Here is an 8,631-nt window from a genome sequence, read left to right as displayed (position 1 = left end):
GGTTAAGGTGTAGCCCCATCAAACTCTTACATACATTCTTCTCGACATGCATCAGATCTATGCAGTGGCGAACCTCAAGATCCTTCCAGCATGGTAGTCTCCAAAATATTGACTTCTTCTTCCACATGCTCTTATCTTTTCCCTTTATAGCTTTTCTTTTTTTTCAAACTTGTTGGTTATTCTCATCACTAAGTTGTGCACATCTGTCCCTTTTAGCTCTTGTGGGGTATGGCTGTATCTGTGTGGCCATTGAAATTTTTTTTCATATTTCTATAAGGGTGATACCGTGGGAGAAATCTCCTATGACCCATGTAGACCATGTTGTGTGAATGCTTCAACCATTTGCTTCTTGTTTCCTCCATACACCTCGAACATGCCCATTTCCCTTTGACAGTTTGGCCAGAAAGGTTGCCAAGGGCTAGATAATCGTTGATGGTATTAAACACCATCCCATTGAGGTTGAAATACTCCTGTATATACGTCTCATGTACATGTGCCCTCATTCCAAAGTGTGGCAAAGTGATTGATTATTGGTTCAAGGAACACATTGATATCGTTGCCAGGTTGTCTCAGTCCATGAATGAGCATGACAAGCATAATATACTTTCTTTTGAAGCAAAACCAGGGAGGAAGGTTATAGTTTACAAGAAGAACTGGCCATGTACTATGACGGCTGCTCAAATCACCAAATGGATTAATGCCATCTGTACACATGGCAAAATGCATGTTTGTTGGGTCCTCTGAGAATTCGTGGTAAATCCTATCAATTCTCTACCACTGGACTGAATCTGCTGGGTGCCTCAGCTTGCCATCGACTTTCCGTTCTTCGGCATGCCAGCGCACTAGCTTAGTTTGTTTCTTATTCGCAAATATTCTCTTCATGCACTCTTCAATTGAGAGATACCAGACCACCTTTGCGGGTCCTCCCCTCTTTGACTTACTTTCTTCACCTTCACTCTTTTCTCGTTTGTATCTACAAGCCCCACATACGGGGCAGACATCCAAGTCAGCGTATTGCTTGTAATACAAAATGCAGTCGTTTGGATAAGCAAGAATTCTTCTGACTTCCAGGTCCAACAGACATAATACTTGCTTAGCTTCGTATGTCGTCTGCGGTAATTTGTTCCTCTCTTGTAACAGGTCCTTTAACAACTCAAGAAGTTCTATAAAACTCTTATCAGACCCTGCATTATTTGCCTTAAGCTTCACTAGTTCCAAAACGCATGACAACTTGTTGTGCTTCGACTTACATCCATCATACAAGGGTATCTGACAATTTTCCACCAACTTACAAACCTTGTGAAAATCTCTGTCGTTGTCCTCCGCGTCTTCAATGTCATGCAACATTGTAGATCGACATTGAGTGTCCAAATCTGTGGTCTCTCCACCTAATGGAGAAGGTACGAACATGCCTTCTCGAGCTGCGGCGGTGTTCTCTACATCATGATCCAACACTTCTTCCGCTAAGACATCAGGCACCTCTTGCTCTCCTTTCTTGATCCAGCATGTATATTTTTTCATGAACCCATTCATTATCAAATGAGAATGCACTTCTGAGCTATCAACAATCATCTTTTCATTCTTACAGTCCATACATGGACACAATATGTACATGCTCATCCTATTTTTTCTGTCCGCAAATGTGACAAATTCAGTGACCCCATCTCTATACTCGGTAGACGAACAATGAATATGGTACATCCAACTATAATTCATCTTAATTCAACAATATCTTTACTACTTTAAAAACACATCTTCTTCCTCTGTCCGTTCACCCTCCCCAGGTAGGTCAACATCCCACGCGAAAAAATAGAAAAAAAATCGCATGGCTCTTTAAAAAAAACTTCCTCATGAAAAAAAACAGAAAAAAAGAAAAGAAAACACCCACGTCTCGCAGTCCCACCCGTCGTTCGCCTCGCCGGCCGCCGCTCGTCCCCACTGCCGCCGCCGGTTGCCCTCGCCATCAACGCAATGTCTCTCGCCGCCGCGCTCTCCGCTATCTCGCACCCACCCCTGGCCCCGCCTGCAAGTCCTGCTCGCCCCTTGCCGCTGCCCCTCGCCGTTGCTCATCTGACAAACAACCAGCGCCAGAGCTGATGCCAGCGACCTCCATCGAGCAACGCACATCAAAAAGGTAATTTTCTTAACCCATTTAAACATGATTTCGGATTTCCTTTGGTGGGTTTCAACAGACTTCATACATAGGGTTCTTGATTTTGGGAAAAACCCGAAATTAGGGTTTCAATTAATTTGGGGATTTTAAGAACTAAGATTAATTTGATTCCCCTCCTTCACATTGGCCTGATTGCACAATCCCCTTCCTTGCTAGATATCCTTATAAAATTTGGTAGACTTCTTGTACTGTCTTTTTAATTGGTGACAGTGGCTTGATCTGATATATATTATATATGTTCAGGAGTGTGAATCCTTTCCAGACAGAGACCAGGTTAGTTAAATCTTCTGTAATTACATATTCCCAGTGAATGGCCTAGATTAACCATATAGTCTTGTAGTTCTGATATGTACCTGTTGCATCAGAGTATTTGCTACTTTTCGTTTTTGTTTTTGAAGCTATTTACTACCAGCTTACTTGTCTATTGCCCTTTTATAAGGTTGGACAAGCCTAAAACTTAAAAGAAATGGAATGTGGCTGTATGTTTTACAGGTATATGTTCTCTGATTTTATTGCTTTAAGCAAGATATACTTTGCATAACAGGACTTGAAGCGCTGGTTCCATGCCCTCGACTACCTGGATCTGAAACTGGAGAAGATTATGCGAGTCTAAAAATGTTACTTGTTTTAAGAAGCCTGATGACTTTCCCAACTTATACTGCCGATATAAAATTATCAATCTTTTCCTTGTATCAACATGATGGTCATGATGCTGTAAATGTTTGGAATTTTTTAGGAAATGCAGTTCTGCTAGATTAGATGTCCTTTCTAATGTTTTTGGTGATGACATTCTTCCTACTTTAATGCCTTTGATACAGGTATTTTGTACTTCTGGTTCTGTACTTATTATGGTTAGTAGTATCATTTATTAAAAGGTTTACTTGATTGGAAGCTGTGATGCATTGTCCTGGGCTGTTACTCAAGTTCTATATATTTATGGCATTTGCATTTACCCGATTTTGCAAATTGTAGAATTTGATTTCAAACACAAGCAAAAACTTCCAAGTACTATATTCTTTTGCAAACTGGTGTAGTTGTTCATGATTAGTTGATAACTTGTAATCTAGCAGGTCTTGAATTTGATCTTTGAGTTCTTTCACCTGATATATATTTGCATGTGTCTAGCAGTATAGCACGGTTCAAAGATCAAATGAAATTAACTTTATTTCTTATCTGAAAATTGTTTCATGTGTTTATTTCCTTTTCTGTTCTTAGGAAATGCTAACTATAGCTTATTTTGTTTTTGTTATCTTTTACAGGCATTTAATTCACTTAGTTATACCAATTTAATGCATATTTCTCGGTTGCTGATACAATTGACTTTTCACAGTATGACCTGCCATTGAAAATAGTTTCCTACAAGGACCTCTATGGCTGGACAATGGATGATATTGTGAAAGCAATTGCTTTAAAAAATAATTGCACTTTCTGTGGTGTTTTTCGAAGTCAGGTAATTCTAACTTGCTTCTATAGTGCAACTTTTTCACTAACTATAGGTTAAGCTTTACTGACAGTTGTTTTGTAGGCACTGGACTGAGGTGCTACTCTCTTGAAAGTTGACAAGATTGTAACTGGGCATAACACAGATGACATTGCAGAGACTGTGCTATTGAATATCTTACGTGGTGATATTGCACGGTTAGTGCTGAATTGCTGATCATTACTTTTCTTTGTTTTTTATTTTCTTTGTTCGATTTTAATGCTGCTTTTCTATATATAGGTTAAGTAGATGCACCTTTATAACAAACGACGAAGATGGGCCAATCCCAAGATGCAAGCCTTTCAAATACACCTATGAGAAGGAGATTGTTATATATCCTTACTAATTGCAAAATTGAAATATCCTGTATATTATCATGTGTAATTATGTTCTATCCATGAATTGTATTTTTATGATCTTTATTTATATATCCTTGACCTTATGACACATGCACATTTCAAAAAGGCAGGATTACTCCACAGAATGTAAATTTTGTTTCCTTCCCATACATAGATGTTCAACCGTCACTAACCGGCATTCTGTAATCAATCATTATGAATATTTATACTGCTTTCTGTTATAATCTCCACAATGGTGCTTTGACCTAACTATTTTCTTATTAAATATATTCCGTAGCGAAGCACGGGCATGTAACTAGTAGGAAGAAAAATACATGATCCATCCGATCAAAATCAACAAAATAGGAAGAAAAATATATGATGATCAATTGAGAATGAAGGAAGACTAATGTGTTTTTTACCTTTAACTTTAGCAAATATTCGCCCTCTTCGCCTCCTAACCAAATTGTGAACAATGAAATGGCTGGGATGGAAAGCAGTTGGCGGTTTGGGGGGTATTTATAGACCCAACACACGTCAAACGGGTTAGGTATATAAAGCCCGTCAAAGCTATTGTTCATAAACTCAAACGAGCTTCAACTGACAAGGCCGACACTGCTTATGACCTCATCTGTGAGGGGTCGGAAACAAAATCCGTCATAGGTGACGGCCCGTCACCTGTGACGGCTAATAATGCCTGGTCCCGTCATAGGTGAGAGGGTACCAGTGACGGGTTGGTAGGGAAATCCGTCAGTGCGTGACATCCGTTGGTTATTTCTTTAGGCCCATCATAGGTGAGGGCATACCTATGACGGGTTGCGGCTGGATGGCTCATCGATGACGTTAAACCGAATGTCCCATCAAAGGTGACGGGCATCTCTGACCAATCCTTAGGCCCGTCACTGTTGTCCCATCACAGATGTATGGTTCTGGGGTAGTGTCATCGTGATGGCGACCTGGCAAGGCGGCAAGCCAACTACCGTAGCTTGTGATGACCTACTTGCCAGTAGGAGGTAGGACTGAAGCTCCTGTGGTGACCCATTAATACTATAAAAGGTGGCTCTGCCCAACTTAGAAAGGGATCGGTCAATTCTCACTCAATCTGAGAAAAAACTTCCAAAAGAAGGCTTCTACTCACTTGCCATATAGTGACCAAGCAACACGAGTAGGGTATTATGCCTTCCGACGGCCCGAACCTGTATAATCTCTTATGTGTTTCTTCTCAAGAGCCTTGACCTAGCACCCCTGGGCCGAACCACAAAAGAGGGTTAAACGAACTCCCGCCTAAGAATCTTGCACTCCGACATCAATGATTTGACCTAATAAAAATACTTACCTATTGTTCATTGTATTGTATTTGCTGGTGGTCATATTCAAGAACCGATCAACTAACATTCATAATAGCTAAGACAGAACTCTATTGACATTTTTATGTAGCAAACCTATACTATTATAAAAAAGCAGTAACGATTCTGCCAAAATTTTTGCCAAAATTGACAACTTTATGTAGCAAATCTATACTATTATAAGACAAACTCTATTAACATTTTGGCACGTGGGCCACAGCGCGCGCTGTCGTCCGCACCCATGTGGGCCATTCGTTTGACCGAAGCCCAGTATCCCGCGCCATGCTGTCTGAGTTGCCGAGTGGGCCATTCGTCATGCTAGGCCATCCGTCGTCGACACAGAATCCAGCAATAACATTTTAGTCCCATGTTTTATCTGATCTGCATGCAAAGATAAGAACAAGCTATGAAAGCGCCTAAAATCCCAAACTTTGTAACTAATAAATTGCATATATGAATGCATCAAGAACAAAGTAGAAGGGCATGTAGGCTAGCAATCTCATGCCATTTTCACATTCCATTTTCAACCTCACAAAGTTCATAAATACTCTCTAGGGATGCATCCATAATTCCACATTCTACATTCAGGCACACCTACAACTGCTCGTCTGCTCCACATTATTTCACAAGGAAATGGTAATGTTGCAACTACATTCACCTGTACAATATCATTCTTTATTATGCATGCACACTCATCCTCTGTGAATGCACACCCACACACTTAACTCTATGAGAACTTTTGAATAGATGTATATAACTCAATATTGAAGAAATAACTATGGGTATCTCACTGTTGATAGGTATATCATTTACTTTCAAAAGAAAAATTAGTTGTAAATACAACTATATATATCAAATCTAGGATTTAAACCCCGTCGACAGATTCCACCGTAATAAATCTAACCAATTGACATAGATCCTATCCTAATTCTATTTTTGCATAGGTTCTTATATGATGCAACAAAAGACCACGTTTCTCATGAAATATTTTCTATATAAAAAGAATTATTTTTACCCGTAGCAACGCGCGGACAATTTTACTATATAAAAAGAATCAAACATTTTCCGAGCAAATAGACAGACCCCCCCTTCACCCAATACAGTCTCTACTAACAATACATAACCATATATTGATAATTGATGTATAGTGGTTAAAGATCAAGGTAAACTTGTATGTCTGCCTAGGATTTTATTTTCACTTATCAAGAAAACTAAACAACCATATTATTCCCTCGGACCTTAGTTCCTCTAATGGGCCAAAATCCAAATTATGTCTAAATATTTGAATACATGACATAAATTACTGAAAAACTGGATGCAATGGGCACTAGCATGGGATCTCACATCTCAAACGGGCGAATAGCCTCATTAGTATAGGGAACGGCCTCCGTCAGTACGTAGAGGTCACATATGTGAGAAGTTATCTCAATCGGGCATATGGCCGTTCCGGATGAAATTTATCTGAATCGGCCAAAGATCTAGACCCGTCACTGATGAGTCTATCTCTATCGGGTGAGAGTACACGCCTGTCACGGATGATGATATCTCAACCGTGCATGATTACATGCCCGTCGACGATGAGTACAATAACAAAAAATAAAATATGTTTTTTTGGCTAATCTAAGACCTTTGCTAGCCATGCCTGCTGCAACAACGACAGAAGCAGATATATACTTTTCCCTTCCTAGCACCCATTAATTCTTAGCATTTTCAAAAATCAAACATTCATCTTCATATTCACATATGGCATCACAGTCATTTGAAGATTATAATTACACAGAAAATGGTACACATATTTGCTTACACCCAACGTGACAAGTTCACAATGAAAATGTATAGCACGGGAAATTACAAGTACAAATCCCAAAAGGCATGTACCATCAACTGTTGATCATAGCAAATGCAGTTGAATCACGAAAGTGAACCATAGTTGCACATTTGTTTGGAACATCCTCCTCGTCGGGCACAAAATTTGGGTCCCGATCACATCGAGCGAAGTCCTTCATGAAATTATGCAATGCACAACAAGCAACTATGATTTGGCTTTGCTTGTGAGGTGCATATGTTGGGATCTTGTCCAACATCCATCACTTCATTTTCAGCACGCCAAACGAACTTTCTATCACATTTCTTACAGAAGAGTGAGCATAGTTAAAGGTATCTTCTTCACCTTCTAGTGTCCGTGCATCGATATACTCCTTTCGTTGATGCTTCGTTACCTTATATGGAGCAAGGTATCCCGGCCTGTTAGCATACCCAGAATCAACTAGGTAGTACTTCCCTGCAAAATAGAACATCATGTCAGATGCAGTTTGTATGTTCAACAATCAAGATGTATGAAAGTAGCAACAAACAAGTGAAGTACCTGCCTATACATTGACATTGTATCCTCGAACACTCTCATGTCATGTACAGATCCAGGCCAAATAGCAAGTACAAAAGTGAATATCATGTCAAAATCACAAAAGGTCATGACATTTTGTGTTGTCATGCCATCACGACTCATGTGTTGCACCCACTTATTACCTGGGACCAAAACACAGTACATGGCTCCCATCTATGGCTCCAATGCAATCCTTGAAATATAGATAGAGCCTACGACTCCTTAATCTAGGAGGCATCTCCATGAATTACGGGTCCTGTGGCTTAATGACATCAACAACAAGCTTGATCACGCACTATAAAACTTTGTTAAACATGCTGCTAACCGTACCCAGAGACTTCTCAAATCTATCTTCGGCTTGCCTAACAGACTGTGGTGCCCCTACCATCCAATGGAACAAACCAAGTGCTTCTATAGATGCAACACTTAGTAGTAGATTTGAAGCCATAAGACTGGACCAACAGATCATGTAGATGATGTCATCTGTGGACTCATTCTAAACATGGTGTAGCACCTCTGCCAGATATTTTGTCATTGACCCATTCCAAACCAGATATTTTAGGTGTGCTATATTTGGCTCTAGTAAGGTGCTTTGTCAATTTGTACAACAAATTGGCACATATCGGTCAGCCATGCCGCGTGACCGTGACCGAGGAATGTAGAAACTTCCTCTTCGAAGTCGTCATCAAAGATATCCAGGTCATCATCCTCTTGCACTGCTTTACTGCGAAACCTGCTGCATTGGAAAATACGTCGAATCAGTAAATGGATAGAACGACACAGATGATTATATGGGCAACCATGCACTATTATAAATCACCACCAACTTCTCAAATTTCCAAACAAACTACGCATATGTTATTGCCATAGCACACATAGTTCATAGATATGGCCATCAGCACTACACAAAC

At 39.9% G+C, this 8,631-nt stretch overlaps 1 long non-coding RNA gene across 3 annotated transcripts; it reads left to right on the top strand.

The window, feature by feature from the left end:
- Window positions 1-1,859: 1,859 nt before the first annotated feature.
- Window positions 1,860-4,235, top strand: LOC102712478. 3 transcript variants are annotated; one of them, XR_423901.2, is made up of 6 exons: window positions 1,860-2,134; window positions 2,417-2,446; window positions 2,718-2,991; window positions 3,504-3,623; window positions 3,699-3,811; window positions 3,894-4,235. It is a non-coding gene; the product is annotated as an uncharacterized LOC102712478 (long non-coding RNA). The 3 variants fall into 3 exon arrangements; XR_001551392.1 differs by having other exon boundaries at window positions 2,718-3,623; XR_001551393.1 differs by having other exon boundaries at window positions 2,613-3,623.
- The last annotated feature ends 4,396 nt before the right edge of the window (window positions 4,236-8,631 follow it).

The sequence above is a fragment of the Oryza brachyantha genome, chromosome 11 (genome assembly GCF_000231095.2).
Source record: "Oryza brachyantha chromosome 11, ObraRS2, whole genome shotgun sequence".
Taxonomy (NCBI): Eukaryota; Viridiplantae; Streptophyta; class Magnoliopsida; order Poales; family Poaceae; genus Oryza; species Oryza brachyantha.
This window is presented reverse-complemented; position numbering and strand designations above follow the sequence as displayed.